Here is a 19,807-nt window from a genome sequence, read left to right on the forward strand (position 1 = left end):
TATGTGGGCAGTTTTCCTTGATAATTTCTTGAAATATGATATATAGGCTCTTTCTTTGATTGTGACTTTCAGGTAGTCCAATAATTATTATACTGTGTATTGTGAACCTTAAAAAATTTCCTAGACCCTACTTCATAAGGTTGGGTTAAGACCATTCCCCATTGGGACCATTCCCCATTTGGGCAGTGAAGCTACTTAGATCAGGAATGTGAGAACTCTTCTTAGATCAGGAATGTGAGACCTCTACTCCACCCCTACTTAAGTCTGCCCTAGGGGAAAATAAAGTTGTAAACTCTTTTTTGAACAATAAAAAGTACTTAAACCCATACTTATAGTAAGACAAAAAGTTCTTTAAGCCATGCCTATTTTAGGACTAATACAAAAGGGTACTAAGTACCTATAAAGGTCAAGCAGCTTGTGAATTTACAAGGAACAAAGAGGTGAGAAACTTACTCAGAGCTTTCCTGGTGTGAATTACTCAAAAATTTACAGCTTTTTAGGTGTGAACTAAGAATGGTCTGTCCTTTGAAAAAATGTCTACTGTGATTGGTAGATGGGAGAACTTAGGGGAGGTGACATAAGAGAAAATTCCCTATATATGGAGATGACAGTCTCCTAAAAAAGGACAGTCTCTTGAATACAGTCTCTAAGGAGGCTGTTGGAGAGAGCTCTCGAAACAGGCTCTTGGGACAGTCTCTTGAGGACAGTCAGAAGAATCTCTCTCTGGAGAAGGATGGCTGGCTGAACTAGTGTCACTAGGATTCTTGCTTGGACAGATTTTGTGGTGAGTGATTAAGGACTGACTGATCTCTCTCTCTTAAGACTCAGGTCTAGGCCATGTTGGCTTAAGGCCCTTCATAATTATTCCTTTCTTACTCTTTCTCTTTCTTAATTCCTCATTGTATTAATTAATTAAATTCTCTATAAAACCCAGTTGACTTGGGTATATTTCATAATTGGGACTATTTCCCTGGCGACCACCTTATATATTGATTTAAAACAAGACACTGTAGTGAAACATATTTTCTGTGGTCACAACTTACTCATCCACTCTTTTAGCGGCCACAAATTAACCCTTCCACTATTTTAATCACTACAGTTTATGACATCCAACTATTTTAATTATTATAGTATCTACCTGTTTTCTAGGTCATTTGTTTTTCCAATGAGATAGTTTCCATTTTATTCTATTTTTTTCTTCTTTTGATTTTGTTTTATGGTTTCTTGATGTCCCATGGAGTCATTAGCTTCTACTTGCCCAATTCTAATTTTTAAGAAATTATTTTGTTCATTGAGGTTTTGTATCTCTTTTTCCATTTGGCCAATTGTGCTTTTTAAAAAGTTCTTTTCCCAAGTGAATTTTTGGATTTCTTTTTCCATTTGGCCTATTCCATTTTTCAAAGAGTTCTTCTCTTCTGTGAATTTTTGTTTCTCTTTTACCATTAGGTCAATTCTGTTTTTAGAACTGTTATTTTCTTTAGTATTTTTGTGCCTCTTTTACCAACCTATTAATTATTTTTTCTTATATCACTCTCATTTCTTTCCCCAATTTTCCCTCTACTATTCTTGTTTCCTTCTTTAACACTGATAGGAATTCTAATTGAGTTTGACTCCAATTAGTATTTTTGGAAGCCTTTTTTTTATAGCTGTTTTCATATTTGTGTGTGTGTGTGTGTGTGTGTGTGTTTGTTTTAGAGTTTGTGTCTTTGTCTTCCCTGATACCATAGTAGCTTTTCATAATTAAATTATTTAAAAATGTTGTTTACTTTCATAGCCTGCTTCTTGACTTAAATTTTTTTTGTTAAAGTTGGGTTTTGTTTCCCTGATGTCCCAAGCTTTCGACTTTTTCATTTGTTTTCAGATCTTGATCCTGAGATTTGCAAGGTTTTGGTGCTTCCAAGGTGGTGTGATCTGGGAAGAGATATGATCACTGCTCCTCTGGTATGAGCTTTGGTCTTTACTTGGGAAGAATCTCTGGTTCCATGAAGTTGCAGGGGCTAGTACTCCTGTATGCATTGTTACTGTGACAAGGGGCCCTGCTTCTTTGTGGCTGACTCCCAGAACTCCTCTCTATCCTGGACCTGTAACCTAGAGCTGTGTGGGACAATAGAGTTGCTAATCAGTGCCATTTGTACCCAATGCCAGGAAATAGTCCCTTGTAATTCCTTTCTGAAAGCTGTCCAATACCCTCACCATTTTAGGATAGAGAATTCTGAAAGCCACTGCTACTGTTATTGCTGCTATTCCTGTGACAGCTGTGGCCACTATTACATGTGTGGGTTCTGAACATATGTCCACCAGACCTCCACTCACTTCTGTGACAGACTTTCCTACCTCTTGAGTTTTCTTCAGCTGGAAAAATAATTTACCTTGATTTTTTAAATTTACTATGCTGCTCCAAAATTTGACTTGAGACATTATTTTAAGGTTGTTTGGAGAGAAAGGTTGGGAGTTCAGCTGGGTGGCTGCTCCTAATCTGTCATCTTAGATCCTCTTCCTATCCTTCTAACTTTTAATAAAATTTCCAAAAAACAGTAGAGGAGACCAAATATAAGTGAGAGGCTATTATATTACCCTTAACCTAAAAAATGAGGTAATTGTTATAACAAGGTGTGACTGGTTAAATCTCCAAAGACAAGGATGATAGGGAAGAGAGAAGAGTAATGAATATCCATTGGTCAACTATACCCTTCACAACAATCTGTTCTACATGTCTATTCCCATGTATAAAGCCCAGGTCCAGAAATATAATTCTCATTCTTCACATTTATTTTCTTATTCAGCTATTTACTTGCCAAATCCATTTTTCTCTCCCAAAGCCTGTACTTCACTTGGCAGTAGTGTTAAAAACAACACCTGTCTTCAGTTTTTCATTCAAGACTTAATAATCCCTAGAAATGCTTTCTAAGTTCCTTCTTAAATCTGATTTCATCCTGAGGGCCAGAAGGAGCAAGCACCATAGGGTGCCCTCCCCCTTACCCACTCAATGAGAATACCCCCAAAGAGCAGGTGTTTGAGGAAGTCCTTCCCCCGCCCCCCCCATCTTCTTGCCAATCTTTCCTACTTACTTACCCTTCTTCTCTGGATATTGATTTCCCCATTCCCACTCTTCTACCACCAGCACCTGGTGAAGAGTCCTCAGTCTTCACTCCACTGTCCTTCAGTCCTCTGCAGTTATTGGCCCTCCATTTGCTAAGTTAATATAGCCACTCACACTGTCTTAATAAGACTACTGACACTAGTAACCTCTCATGTTATACTGACAATTATCTGGTGGACATAAAAAGGCCAGCAAGATTAGAATGGAAAAAGCCCTAGACCAGGAGATTAGAGAACCTTCTTTGTGATTTCAGTGTCCTTGACCTGTTCTGTGATTTCTGAGCAAGTCTCTGGTCCTAAGCTCACCCACTTGGGAAACTAAGGGGTTGAACTTATACCTCAGATCCCTTTTACCTCTGAGATTAATTCTATCCTAAATCCTAACATAATATCTTAGTCCATGGTTTATCCATCTGTTTTGGGGTTTTGAGGTTTTTGGTTTTTTTTTTTTTTTGTAAAACACTTGTTGCTGACAATGCTTTAAAAATAGCTGTCATCTGGGAGGGAATGATTTCATCTCATCAATTTGAGTATGTGTTATAAACAAAATTTAGAAAATAAAATATACTGTAAAGCAAAAGTTTAATTTTAAAAGAGTGGACCTGGAGCATTCATGGAACCATCCAACTTTTTAAATCTTTTAATTTCTTCTGTAGCTCTGCTTCCCACTCTAGGATACTAACTTAATTCACATTTAACATTAATGGGCCAGGTTTCCAGAGGGTGGCTTACAACCTTGGGTTCTAGGAGTGTCTCTAAAGGGGAATTTAATCTCCTATGGGATCCTCTCTGGCCTCTGGGTTTTTATGACTCTACTCTCCTTATTCTCTTCCTACTCTATGGCCATTCCATCCATCCAATTTGCTATATGTAATGTTCCCAAGCTGAGCATCTTCTCCAAGGTGATGCCCTAGTTCTGGGCCCTCTTTCCTTCTCTCTCTCTCGCCTTCTCAATGACCTCATCAGCTCCGAGGGTGTAACCATGAGTTCTTTAAAGATAACTTAACTATATGTGTTTATATTTACATACGTGTGTATATGGGTTAGTTATGTGGTCCAGTGGCAAGCTTGAAGTCAGGAAGATTCATCTCCATGAGTCCAAATCAGGCCTCAGACACCTACTAGCTGTGTGACCCTGGGTTTAGTCACTTACTCCCATCTGCCTCAGTTTCCTCATTTGTAAAATAAGCTTGAGAAGGAAATTACAAACCATTCCAGTATCTTTGCCAAGAAAACCCCAAATGGGATCACAAGGAGTCAGAACAACAATAACTGTATTATGTATGTATGTATGTATGTACATATTTTTTATGTATGTGGTCCTAATTTTTCCCCATATGCTTCTATCCCATATTATCAATTTCCGTTTGGATATTTCATCCTGGATATTCTAGAGACAACTCAAACTCCATAAGCCCCAAACTGAAATGCTCTTCTCAATATCCTTCCCTTTTCCAAATTTCCGTATTTCTTATGAAGATATTGCTATCCTGCCAATCTCCCAAGTTAGTACTCTTGGTATGATCCTGAATTTCTCACTTTCTCACTCACCTCACATACATGATCCAAAAGGCCAGATTTTATCATCTCTTTCCTCACATCTCTTGAATCTGAATTTTTGTATCACCCACTGTAAAGATTAAAATTTATGGAATATGGGGAAACTGAGGCAGGTAGAAATTAGTTTCTCTCTGCAAGGAGTATTATATTTTTTAGAGGTTTATTAAAGGTTAAAGATTAAGAATATACAAGTAAGAAACATGTGCCTAGGCCAGAGGCCTAGACAAAATAACCTCACATCATGGAAGAGACGCCTCTGCTCCAAAACGGAAGTCCAAAAGGGCCCAAAGCCTTCAAAAGCCTTTGCTTAAATCTCTTCTTGATCTCGGCCCAGGTGAGATTACAAGGCATTCTGGGGAAGTGGAGCAAAGGCTCATGGGGATTGTAGTCCTGTATTCGAGTCTATTTTTTACACCACCCAGATACCAACTTTACCATGGAACCTCTCTCCTATATCATTCCAAATTGGTCTCCCAACCTCCAAATTAGATGCCCAGTCTCCAAAATGGCCTCCCTGCCTCCTGTCTCTCACCACTGCGCTATGTGCTCTATGCTTCTGCCAAAGTGATTTTCTTTAACCTCAGATCTAATAATATGACTCACTCATCCAACTCCAGGGACTTCTAATTGGCTCTAGGATAGAATAGAAACAGTTCTGTTTAGCTTGTAAAATCCTACACAATCTGACCCCAACCTACATTTCTAGCTTCTTTGTTATTCTTCTTCATATAACACACCTCCCATCTGTGTGCCTTTTTTTTCTGGCTGTGTCCAGTATCTAGAAAGCACTGCTCCCCCTTACCTCTGCCTCTTTCTTTCCTCCTTTAATATGCAGCTCAATCCCCATCTTCTGCATTTAATTATGCCCCCTGCCTTCCAACTGCTAGTGCTCTCCCTACAGACTACAGAGTATTTGATTACTTTGGATGTATTTGTAAATATTTTCTTTACATTTTTACTATAGAGGAGTCAACTGCAAGTAGAAGGCCTGGCACATGGTAACCACTTAATAAATATGAGCTCACTGACTAATTAGGGAGACAATGATGTGGCCAGGATCACAAAAACAACCCCCCCAAAATCACAAAAAAATGTTAAGTAGGGTCTATAATCCAAGTCTTTTTGCCTTTTTAATATTGTTAATCACAAACATTGATTGAATTTCTGAAATCTTGGGATAATAACTTTGCTTCTTTCTATTATACAGATGCATTTGAGATACAATTTCCTACCAGTAGGAATCTTGAAATCTAATTTGTAAACCCCATAAATCAATCCATAGTAGATATATATGGTGGATCTATTCATATTGTCGAAGGAACTACAGAGCCTTTGCTTTTCTTTTTGGCCACTTTAATATTATTTCATAATAATTATTGTCTTTGAAGATACTGTATGAAATACATTTCTATTAAAATATGTATTTCTTACTTTCTACAACTAATTATTGAGCAGTAGTCAATTTTTAAAATGAAAATGATTTATTAACAAATATTCTTTTTTCATCACACTTAAAACTTACTTTTGATTTCTCTAAAGAGATTAATTATTTCTTTTAATAAATGTTTTTATGGATGCCATTTGCTTTTTTATATTGCAATCATTTCATAATATACACCCTTCTTACTAATTCCTCTTTCTTAACAAAGGAAAATAACTAAATCATCATACCTGACATTGAATGCAACATTCTATACCTTTAATGCCCCCCCCATCTCTACCAAGAGTATAGAAGTATATCTCATCATCTGTTTTCAGTGAGCAGTATTGTTCATCATTGCAATTAATCTGAGTACTCTTATGTTTTATGGTTTTCTTTATATTATGATATCCTTTATGCATATTGTTGTGGTTCTACTTTATTTACTTCATAACAGTTCATACAAACGTAAAAGGTATTTTTTGACCCTCTTTCTCAGAGCTAGATTAGCTATGTCTACCATCAGGATTTTAGAGTACATTGGGATGTTGGAGTATTTCTCTTCTCTACTACCATTGGCTTGAGCCTCCACCAGTGCATTCTTTCTATTGTTAGAGGCCAATAACCACCTGACATCGATTAACCAACTAATCAACTTTGACAAAAAGTTATTTACTTTAAAGTTAAAGCAAGAATAAAGCATAAACGTTTCCCAAAGCACCTTATAATCTCCCCTACTCTATGTGGAGTAGGCTCAAAATTTAGCTCACTTCCTATAAAATATCGTTCCCTCTGAGCTTACATCCAAAGGCAGCATTACTCTGAGTCCATATTTATTTTAGCTACCCTGGGAAGAGTTCCAAAAGCTAATTCCTCCTAAATGATGCTGCATTGGCTGCAAAACTTAGTCTAGATCCCAGCTCCTAGATTCCTGTGGCTCACTCTCCTTACTAAGGTTGGAGACTATACTTCCTTCACCTAAATTAGAAAAGAGAGGACCAAAAGGCTAACGACCAAGGTTTATTTCTTGTAGGGCATACAGCCTCAGAGGAGATAGAACGGCCATTAAGCCTTTCCCCTTAAAGCATGGTCTTTCCCCAGTTATTGTAAACACAGGATTCAGTGAATGAAATGAAGAAAATCAAAGAGCAAGTAGCCAGAGCTGAGAGATCTTTTGGAATGTCTGTAGCCAATTAAAGAATGATGTTCCTCTCTACCCTTTGGTTAGATCATAAGAACCAGATTGTTCTGATTTGAGGCAAGGTCTCTCTAGGGTGCCATACTAAAAATAAACAAAAAACCCTAAGGATTTGGAGAAGTGAGAGAATCTCTGTTGTGGCTCAGGTTCAGCTGATGTCATCTGTCCATGCAGAAGATGCTAGGGGAACTTGCTTCTGGGAGAATCCTGATGAAATAAATAACTTTTTGTCAAAGTTGGCTAATTGGTTCATTAGTATCCATGAACAGCCTTGCAAAGGGCTTAGCAGACCCTCACACCAGAAGTGCTGTTCCTCCCTAAATGCCCCCTGTACTATGTTTACAGGATAAATAGAAGTGAGGGTCCCACTAGGGAGGGCCCAACCCAGCTAGTTGAGGAGCACACCAGACACAGAATGGCCATGTGTGAGTTTATGTTTATATTTATGAAGCACCTACTAGGTATCAAGCACTCTGGTATACCTTGGGAATAACAAAAGAAGGCAAAAATAATTCTGACCTCAAGGGGTTCACTATCTAATCAGGAAAACAATGTACAAATAAAACCTATACAGAATAAATAGGAGATAGGCTCAGAGGGAAAGCACTAAAAGGGGATTGGAAAGGCCTCTTGCAGGAGGAGGGCTTTTAGTTGAGCCTGGAAGGAAGCCAAAATTCAGAGCTGAGAAAGGAGAGTTTTAGGCACAGGGCATAGCCCCTAATATCAGTGAAAATGCATGAGTTGGGTAATGGAGTATTTTGAGAGAGAAATACCAAGAAGCCAAATGGACTATAGAGTGGGTTTAGGGGGACAAGGTATAAACCCATGGTCTCTCCCAGGCACCTCCCTAGTTGTCATCAGGATTCTCCCAGAAGCAAGCTCCCCTAGTATCTTCTACATGGCTGAATCTGCCCTGGATGTCCAATACACATTCTCATGCTTCTCCAAATCCTTGGCTTTTTTGTTTTTGATATGGCACTCTAGAGAGAGCTAGCCTCAAAGCTGACCTGTATTCAAGTTCTACTTCTGACAGATCCTGGTTATGGAATGCTGAAGAAATCATTTAATTTCTCAGTGCTCAAAGCAATTCTTTATTTTTTTTAAACTCTTGCTTTCTATTTTAGACTCAGCAGTAAGTATTGGTTTAAAGGCAGAAGAGCAGTAAAGATTAGGCAATTGGGGTGGTGGTGGTGTTTAAGTGACTTGCCCAGGGTCACACAGCTAGGACATGACTGGGGTCAACTTTGAACCCAGAACCTCCCATCTCTAGGCCTGACTCTCAATCCGCTGAGCCACCCAGCTGCCCCCTCAGCAATTCATTAAAATCAAATATAGGGACTGACTTGTATTAATTACCCAGGAATTCCTTATACTAATAAAATTACAAGTCCAATTCCTATCCAGTCACCTTCCCCATTTATCTTGTAGCATAGTAATAAACATTAACTTCATACAATATACTTTGTTCAGGCATTGTATAAATGACAGGCACCCTTTTCTGTTTCTCATTTTTAGCCATGGCAAAAAAGGCAGCTGGATAGAGTTGTGTCCATAGGGGACCTTTCTTTCTGTCTTTGACTGCCTTAGGGCATTCACCCAATACCGGGATCACTCTATCAAAGGGTGTAAACAGTTTACTGACTTCCCTTGCATGATTCTTTTTCCCAGAACGGTTTAGCCAATTCACAGCTGCGCCAACAGTGCAATAATGTGCCTGTCTTCCCACGGCCCCTTCAACATTGACTATTTCTGTCATTTGTTATTTGCCAATTCACTGGGTGTGAGGTGAAACTCAGAGTTGTTTTAATTTGCATTTCTTTTATTAGTAATTTGGAACATTTTTCCATATTGTTTATAGCTTTTTTGGAAATAGGTTTCTATCCTTTGACTCTCCATTTCAGCAAATATACGTTTCAAGTCCACAAAACATCTCCTGAATGCCTACTATATAATTTTATGCTGTCTCCCCTATTAGACTATGCACTCCTCAAGGGCAGACTGTCTTCTGCTGTTCTTTCAGAGTTATATATTAGTTCTATCTACATAGTAATAAATGTATACTGACTGGCTGACTGACCACCACTCTGCTCTATAACATAACATATAAACTCTTCAATTTCTAATATAGACTATATGGCATTACATACACTGAGATAACTTTTCTTGACTTGTCCACAAACTAGATTTAAGTGAGACCGAGTTGTACAAAGTCATCAGCTCTTCCAGAGTCACTGACGTCCAGTGGCAGGACAAAAGTCAGCATAACTGGCAGCGGCCTGGGATGTGGTGGATGACCTTAGCATCGTCCATGCCCGACCACGTTCTGGGCACTGCCCAGCACTTGATTCTGCCATATTCATGGCCTGCTGGAATAACTCGTTCTCATCTGCCCATTCCACTGACGGAAGCCTTGATGTGCGTGCGGTGAGCATTCCCCGAATTTAGCTTTTCTGCTGAAATGGTTTCACTGGGATGTGACCACTGCATAAACTACAGCTTTTTGGAGTCACAGCTGGTGAGGTTGGGTGAAAAATAGATAGCAAATGGGAATGAGCAGCCCTGAAAAAGGTTCTCACTCCAGAGGTGTGAAGGAAGTGGATTGGATCGCTTCCAAAGATGGTAAGCGATAAACTCAACGTCTCTGTCCATCTCAGGCTGGCAGGCCCAAAATGGTGGCCTCAGATCTGGAACTCTGAGTAACGCCGTCTGACTGCTATATCTATTTGCCAGAAGGTTTAATAGGAAAAATAAACAAGGACAGGGTATGGGAAGAAGGGCCAAGGGAATTCCCTCGCTCTGGAAACTCAGCCATTCAGGCAACCCTTTTTCCAGCAAAGCTGAAGTGTGCTGCCTTTACCAAAGACTGTTTTGGAAGTGTCCATAGTCAGGATAGCTGGAGCAAGGGATTTGGGGGTTCAGACAGAGAGGGTGGGTTGGCAGATTGCAGCAAGTAACCGAAGACAGGCCCTTAGATTTGGAGGGAGGAGAAATTAGTTTCCAGAGCGAGGGAATTCCCTTGGCCCTTCTTCCCATACCCTTTCCTTGTTTATTTTTCATATCAAACCTTTTGGTAAATAGATAAAGCAGTCAGATTGCGTTACTCAGAGTTCCAGGTCTGAGGGCACCATTTGGGGGGCCTTTCAGCCCGAGACAGACAGATACGTTGAGTTTATCACTCACCGTCTTTAGAAGTGATCCAATCCACTTCTTTCCCTTGCTAGTCCTCCCTAAACACCCCATATACCCCAATGCTCTACAGAAGGGAGTGCCCCGACCCAGCTGCTTAAGGAGTAGATGTCTTGGCTGGAAATGATTGCATTACTTTATCGCATCCTTCAGAAACTGCCTAGTGAAGTAGACTGAAAAAAAAAAAAGGAGTCTGTGTAATCATAACTGTTTCTCTGATTTGAATGTTTTCTTAAGTAAAGTTCTACACACACTAGCAATTTGACAAATTAACCAAAAGGGCGGAAAAGGTAGGAAAAACAGATCCCAGGGCAAGGACATGTAAAGGGCTACTTCCTTCATATTCATTCTCCTTTTGCTACTTATAAAACCTAGGTATAGAAATATTGCCCCAGAGATTCAAAATCTAAGGGCACAGAAGCAAGCCAAAAAGGAGCCAAAGAAATCCTGCTTACATGTTTCAAGATGTTTGCTTTACATTTAGCAGCTTTTCTTCAATGCGGAATTTCAATGTGTATAGGACTTTGTACTCCTTGGGCTTTCTGGAAAGATTTTAAAATCTTTTAATGATTGTTGTGGATTAAAAAGATTTGATTACTGACAACCTTTCCTGTACGTTCGGAACCAAAGCCAAATTTCATTTGGCCAGGCATGAGTGCTATTATGTAAATGCACAGTTTTCCCACATGTATCAGTTTTCACCTTTCTTTCAATTTTATAGGTGCTTATTGGTACATATATTGTTTCCCTTCATTTGAATGAAAGTCTCTGGAGGACAGGCACTACTTTTCAAGTCAGTAAGCATTTATTAAGTACTTTCTCTGTGCCAGGCGCTCTACTAAGCGCCACCTGGCACTGGACCCAGAACATGGTAAGAGGCTAATCCATATTTTTTGGAATGAATTAAATTTGAATAATAAACATTAAAAAAAATCCAATTTAGTTTCATGATCACGTTGAAGAGAAGTCACCCCTGGAGATCCATTTTAGCCTTGTGCTATTTAACATTTCTATCAATATCTTGGACACAGTCATCAAATTTACAGATGACACAAAACTGGAAAACACAGCTAATGCCATGAATGGCCATCAGAATCCAGAATAATCTTGGCAAACAAGGGCGCTGGGCTGAATGTCATAAGATGAAATTCTATGTACATAAATGTGATGTCTTGAACTTGGGCAAAATGAAATATAAGATGGGGGAGTAATGGATAGATGATAGTTGCTCTATAAAAGATCTGGAGATTTAGCAGATGACAAACTTGATATAATTTAGCAGTATGGTATAGCAGCTAAGAAAGCTAATGTGATCTTGGGTTGCATGGAGATGGGAATGACTTCTAGGAACAGGAAGCCAATAGTCTCACTATCCTTTGTCCTCATTGCATCTTATATGGAGCACTGTGATCAGTTCTATTTAAAGGATGTGATTAAAAGATTTTAGTAAACTTGAAAGTGCCCAGACTAGGACAAACAGAGAGATGAAAGGCTTTGAGTTATGTCATATGAGATTGATTGAAAGGAACTAGATTTGTTTTGTCTAGAAAAAAGGAGAGACATGATAACAGCCTTCAAGGATATGCAGATGTGGGATTAGACATTCTTTTGGGCCCTAACTATTAGAAATGTCCAAAAGTAGAATGAAAGCAAATAACAATCTCTCAGTGCTCTAAGAAACTCTCTACCTACATTAGCGGAGGGAGTTATCTCACCCGAAAGTTCCCTATAAAAATGAAATTACAGAAAACAAAAACAAAAAACCGCACACACACAAACATATGCCACACAAATGAAGACCAGAATGGTTAGACTCAAGAGGCAGTAGTTTCCCTTCCTTTGGAAGTCCTCAAACTGAGGTTAGATAATCACTTGTCAGGGATGTTATAGTCATGAATAGGTTAGACTAGATGGATGTTGAGCACCCTTCTAATTCTCCAATTATGTGGCTCCCTGGTTCTATTATAATAAAGTGCTGGTCTTAGAATTAGGAATACCAGGGTTCAAAATTCAGCCTCTGACATTTATTAGCTGTTTGACTTTAAGCAAATCCTAGGATTATAGGTCTAGAGCAAGATTCAGGCTAATGAGTTCAACAACCCCATTTTTTAGATTAGCACAAAAAAATTAAGTGATTTGAACCCGATTGCACATTAGAGGTGGAATATGAACTCAGGTTTCCCTATTGCCAAGTTTAATGCCCTATTCCCTACTCTACTCTGTAAACCTTAAGCAACTCCCAAGGGCTTACTTTTTTAGTTCAATAGAGAGTAGGAATTTGCATTGATGGAGAGACTTCCCATTCTTGAAGTTCCGTAAGCTGTCTAAATCACAGATCCTTCAAAATATCAAGTAAGGCAAGATGAATAGTTGCAATGACTATTTTTTTGCTAAATTTTCATTTTAGATATTGATATTATAAATAGGAAAGTTTACATATTGCCATTTGTGGGCTGTAATTGTATTTAACCACAACTATGTGTCATCCTGAAATTACATGGCATATTGCATGATTTTTTTTATTCAGTGGAAGAATACTTTTAGAGAGAAAGATTTTAAATATAACTTGAGGTTTTTACAGGTTGAAATGTGAAATTGCTATAAATTAGACAAGAATTAATATAGCAATCATTCTAATAATGGTGTATTATGTTAAAATCAACCAAACTTTAAAAATAGGGGATGCTAAAAATAATGAATTTTGCTACATTTTAAGTAAGCATTTTTAGAGAGGAAGGAGAAAGAAATAAGTCTAAGAACTTAAAAATGAAGGAAGAGTTATACATGACTGAAATGACTAAACAAAATAAAAATGTCGTGAATTTATAAAACTGTATCCAAATATATCTTTGAATGTTGCTTACTTTATAGGGTGGCATCTCCCATTATGCCAAGGTGGCTTGACAAGGATTCTTTCCCCATCTCTTAATAACATCTAAAGCATTGAAAGTCTAGCCCAACTGGGACTTTCATAATTTATCATTTTTCTATCATAAAATAAATTACAGTTCATGGTTTATCTTTGATGTTGGTAACGTCATGCCACATAACAACTAGTAAAATTTGCTCATTTTTGTCTATGAAATTGGACTTGTCTCAAATTAGAACATTTGGAACAAGTAGTTTTTCTTCTCAGATGATGTTATGATTTAGATCTTTCTATTTTCTGGGAGTCCATCTTCTTGAAACCAATTTGGAAAATCCAGGTCTCAGTAATTCAGTCCTCAGACCTAACCCTCAGGAAGATAGAGAGATAAATAATAATTGAGGACTGTTGTGGTTCAGTCATGAGTGACTCTTCTTGAACCCATTTGAAGTTTTATTTTTTGGCAAAGATATGGAACTGATTTACTTCTCTAGCTCATTTTTACAGGTGAGAAAACTGAGGCAAACAGACTTAAGTGATTTGCACAATTAAGTGAATTACCTACATAGTTAGTATGTGTTTAAGATAAAATCTGAACATAAGTCTACCTGACACCAGGACCAGGACTCTATCCACTGCACCACTTAGCTGTCCCTATGATGGGCCAGAAATGTATTTGTCTTGAAATCCAAATCTTTCAAGAACAGTTTATTAGTAGTCTACATGATTATAGAAGCTAGTTAGAGGTCAACTGAGTGTTTTTTTTTTTGACTGAAAACTATTTGGTTCCTTTTCATACACACATATGTGGAAAAAGCAAATGACCAAAATGACAAAATTCTATTACTTTCTGTCTCTATCTTTCTGTCTCTCTCTCTCTCTCTCTCTCTCTCTCTCTCTCTCTCTCTCTCTCTCTCTCTCTCTCTCTCTCTCTCTCTCTTTCTTTCTTTCTTTCTATCTTTCTTTCTTTCTTTCTTTCTTCCTTTCTTCCTTTCTTTCTCCCTCCCTTCCTTCCCTCCTTCCCTCCTTCCCTCCTTCCTTCCTTCCTTCCTTCCTTCCTTCCTTCCTTCCTTCCTTCCTTCCTTCCTTCCTTCCTTCCTTCCTTCCTTCCTTCCTTCCTTCCTTCCTTCCTTCCTTCCTTCCTTCCTTCCTTCCTTCCTTCCTTCCCTCCTTCCTTCCTTCCTTCCTTCCTTCCTTCCTTCCTTCCTTCCTTCCTTCCTTCCTTCCTTCCTTCCTTCCTTCCTTCTTCCTTCCTTTCTTGTCTATCAATCATCTAAACTATCCTATCTGTTTATCTATCTGCATATCTATCATCGATCTACATATCTATCACTTATCTATCTTCTACCATTTATCTGTCTACATAGCTATCATCTACCTATATATCTATTTTTATGTATCTGTCTGTCTGTCCATTTGTCTATCTCTATGACTATCTATAGTGGTCAAACTGAAAAAATGCTACACACTGACCTTTTTATTATATAATTAATCAACAAGATTTTTATTAAGCCAAGCACTGTGCTTAGTATGGAGACACAAAGAAAGGCAAGAATAGTGCCTGCCCTCGAAGAACTCACATTTTAATAAGAGAGAAAAAAGACAAACAACTATTAATGTACAAGAATTTTAATACATATATTGTAAATACATATTTGAATAGTTATGAAAAAAAGTTATATTCTTAGCATTAATTGGCTAATGTAATTAAGTGATATAATCATTCCTGATGTTATTTACAGAAAAGTCTGTGAAATTGCACCAATATCCTCTTTCCTATGGCTTGCAAAAAGATTCCATTTGAGTTTGGTGAATCATTAATTCTGAAACTGTTCTTAATAATCTCCAATTAAGAGAATTAGGGGTAGTTGGAATCAGTGCATCCCTCAGTTATCAAGGATCTCCTAACTGTCAAATCTGATGACCTTTTCTCAATCTTTATCTTTTCTAACCTCTCTGAAGGTTTAGACATTGTGGATCACCTTCTTCTAGGTACTCTCTTTTTTGTTGGATTTTCATGGTATTACTCTTTTTTTTTTGGTTGTTCTCTTCTTTCTACTTATTTGATTATTCTTCAGTTTTCTTTGTTGAATCTCCATCCAAACGGGTCTTACTAATGGCAAATATCACCCATGGCTCTGTCCTGAATCCTTTTTTTTTCTTTTCCATTTATGCAATTTCACTTGGTAATCTCATCAATTTATGTGGATTCATTTATCACTATGTTGATGATTTTCAAATATAGTTATCCATATCTAACCTCTCTCTGTACTTTCATTCACATCTCCTACTTCCTACTGGACATCTCAAATTGGATGACTTGTAGACTAAAGGTTTCAAATGTCTGGTCCACTACTGCAATCAGCCTCAAAATTCAGGCATAGAGCCAGAACTAGGTAAAAATATAATTGGGAAATGTTTGACAAAATAAAATACAGAATTATGTAGATAATGTTAATTGTTGGTTTTCTTTGACAATATGTGCCCTGCATATCTGTTTCTTTTTTAGTTTGTCACTATTTCTGAAGACATTTTAAACTCAACATGTCCAAAACTAAATTCATTATCTTTTCCCCCAAAACCTTCTCTTCTTCCAAACTTCTCTATTACTTTTGAGGATACTACCATCACCCAGGTTCTCAACCTAGATGTTATATTTGATTCCTCACTCTTTCTCTCTCACATTTCTGATATTCAATCTATTGCCAAATCCTGCCAATTTTGACTTTATAATGTCTCTTGCTACATACCTCCTTTTCTTTGCCACTCCATTCATCACCTTACTCTTGTACTATTGCAAAAGCTTACTGGTTGGTCTACTTATCTCCATCTCCTCTAGGCAATCCACTCAGCTGTCTAAGTAATATTCCAAAGAGGAGGTCTGACAATGTTATTCTATAAACTCTAGTGGCTATCTACTACCTCGAGGGTCAAATATAAGATCCTCTTTCTTCCTCTCACTGCCCCCACTTTTTTAGTCTTTTTCTACCTTCCTTACTCCCATAAACCCTGAGATTCAGCAACATTAGCTTCCTTACTAATCCTTGCACAACATACTCTGTTAGCTGACTCCTTGCGTTTTCTCCTAGCTCGAATTTTCTCCCTCTTCATCTCTACTTCCTGACTTTCCTGGCTCCTTATAGGTCCTAGTTAAAAAATATTACCTACATTAAGGAAGCCTTTTCCAATCCTGCTTAATAGTAGTGCCTTCCCTCTGTTCATTATCTCCAATTTATCCTGGCTATATGTTGTTTGTATGTAGTTGTTTGCATATTGTATCTCTTATTAGACTGTGAGTTCCTTGAGAACAGGGACTGTTCTGTTGTAGCCTCAACACTATTCATGAAACCTGGCACATAGCAGATGCTTAATACATCTTTAGTGACCAACAGATACATGCTGTGTGTGTGTGTGTATGTGACTGGGTTTTGCTTAATCTGCTAGCTTTACTTTCCTTATCTTTAAAATGGGGGTGATACCTGTCTCATAGTGTTGTAAGGGTCAGATGAAACAATGCATTTAAATTGTTTTGTAAACTCTAATTACCATATAATGCAAACTATTTTTTTTCAATTCTTAAAATTAATTTTGACGACTGTAAAAATTAAAATTCATGTCAAATAATAAAAATACTATATTTTAAGGGATTTATTTTTTAATGAATAATTTTGAGTATATTAAATTTATTTTTTTCCATTTGAATGAGTTTATTTAGTCAATTTAGAACATTATTCCTTGGTACAATAATCACATTATTTCCCTCCCTCCCCTCCACCCATCCTTCCCACAGCCAACACACAATTTCATTGGGTATTACATGTGTCCTTGATTAGAACCCATTTCCATGTAGTTTTTTACACTAGGATGTTCATTTAGAGTCTACATCCCCAACAATGTGCCTTCAACCCATGTATTCAAGCAGTTGTTTTTCTTCGGTGTTTTACTCCTGCAGTGTTTCCTCTGGATGTGGATAGTGGTTTTTCTCATAGGTTCCTTTGAGTTGTTCAGGGTCATTGCATCACCAGTAATGGAGAAGTTCATTACATTTGATTATACCACATTTATAGGATTTATTAAATGATCATTAGAAATAAAGAAATAAAAAGGTAACAAAATCAAAAGACCACGTGCCCATGTCTAATCAGCCATTTCAAAACCCGGTGCTTACCATCCTTGCCTTCAAACTCAAGCAAGAGAGAGCAGGACCACCCACTGAATATTTATTCCCTGTCTACAGGAAATACCTAATGACAGGAAGTCAGTGGTTTCCTGGGAAATGTAGTTCTTTTTTTAGGGTAACAGATTTTCAATTATACACAACTCATGCTCTTAATAATGAAAAGATGAATGAAAAATATCTCAAGAATACATTTTATGCTGAAGAATGTGAAATTTCTCTTTAATCATCATCATGATCATCATCACAGCTAGCGTCTATATAGCACCTCTTATGTGCTAGGCACTGTGATAAATGCTTTACAAATATCTCATTTGGTCCTTATAACAATGTCAAGTGGGTGTTATTATTATTCCCATTTTACAACTGAGGATACTGAAGTAGTAGTTCAGTGACTTGCCCAAGGACACACAGCTAATAAGTGTATAAAGTAAAATTTAAACTCAGGTCTTCCTGGCACTTGGCATAGGGCTTTATCCACTGTACCACTTACTTACATAAACAAATGAGCAGAATAAAATAAGAGTCTCTAGTCCCAATACTAATTTCATGAAAAATAAGTAAAGACACCTAGGACGATGCTGATTTCTACTTCCTTTCCACGTGATCCTATGTCAATTGCATTCTAATCATCAGCTCGACATGGCAACCTAACAGGATGGCTTAAGCCTAAATAGACCTAGACACTGGAAGTACAGAAGTAGACATTCCATTTGATGTTTTAGATTTATATAAAAATGAGCTATTTGGGTGATATTCAGTCCCCTCAAGTATTATGGAAGGAACTAAAAATGGCTCCTTTGCCTACCTTCCAATTTTTAAGGCGAATAAATGTAAATTATTTTATGATCAGACTACCATACCATAGCAAAGAGATTCCTCAGCAAGAAAGTCACAGTTTGCTTCCTTACAAGATATTCATTCCACATGATTTTTTAAAAATCCCCAATAACTACAAAATGAACAAAAGGCAAATCTCCATGAATTTAGTTTCCATCAGATGATTTTAGGGAGGTTTTCTTAAAATTGGGAAATGAGAGATGGATCTCTTTAAATAAATAGTTATCCAGCTCATGTGCTGAGTACATTTGCTGAGCTAAATGTGAGGAGAGCATTATTGTCTAACAGGGCACACAGTCTGATCACTTGAGCCTGGTGCCAAAAACCTTGTGGTCCAAATGCCAAATGCCTGTAGGGAAAGTTCTCCAACAGAGTTTAGCAAGCAACCCCTGGCACCCATACCAGAGGGTGGCACTCCAGCCTTCCTGTCTGATATGCCAGTCCCTGGCTTCTGCTCAACTGCTGCCTGCCATCTAGGCAAATGCAGGTTCCCTACCACCCTTTCCCCAAGGCTGCTTGTGTCTCGGGCTTCCCACTGCTCTCCCTCCTCCTGCCCTCCATCTGCCTTGCACTTGAGTGGCAGGAGCACATTGGGGGGGTGTTCTCACATGGAGTCATGGCAGCTGCCTGACATAACCTCTCCACCTCTCCTGGGCCTCCCCCTCCCTCTGCCAGGCACATTGAAGGGAGAACTTTGCCAATTCTAGTTTTATAAAATTTCAGCCTCTATTCCCTCCCCCCTTTCCCCCCATTCCGGAACTCAGGGAGTGTCTTGGCTCATCTACATTCTGGAAATTCCTCAGGCTTGGGAATAGGTGGGGACTGAAAGGGAGGGAAGAGCACCGGAGAGCCTGGTGTGAATGCCACTCCAAGGGATTAGGGACATTTTGAGCACTCCTGGACTGTACCCAAAAAGCCCAGGTTGCTAAGACGTTGTACCACCTGTAGGAAACAAGGCCGGCTTTTGTCACGACTCCATTTCTTAAAGATACATGACCAGCCTCCAGTCTACATTTTTTTAGTCTTGAAACCAGAATAGTAAGGGTTTGTCGAAATTTGACTCCGATTCAGAGCCGTGCCTCTTTCTTCGTCAAAGCGAAGCATTTCGTCAAGCCTTCTCTTATTCTTTTTGTGAGAACTTGAATCAAATCCCCCCAACTCGGATGGAAGAAGCAGATGGGGAGCTTGGCCGAGTTTGGACGTCCAGAACTTGGAAAAGTGGAAAGATCTATTTGCCAGGCTGGATTATGGTAATTAAAAAGCTTATCCACCTCCTTCTTTTGCACTGTGAACTTATCCAAGGAATCAACAGAATATTTAATCATGTACTGAAGGAGGGTAAAAAATTCTGTCTAGATGAAGGAAAAGCTGCCTTTGAATTGGCTGACTTTTATACCACCCTGAATCAAACTGACTGGCTTGGGTTGCTGTATGAAGTTCGTTTTTTTCAGCTTCTCCTCC

This window comes from Monodelphis domestica, chromosome 4 (assembly GCF_027887165.1).
Source record: "Monodelphis domestica isolate mMonDom1 chromosome 4, mMonDom1.pri, whole genome shotgun sequence".
NCBI lineage: Eukaryota > Metazoa > Chordata > Mammalia > Didelphimorphia > Didelphidae > Monodelphis > Monodelphis domestica.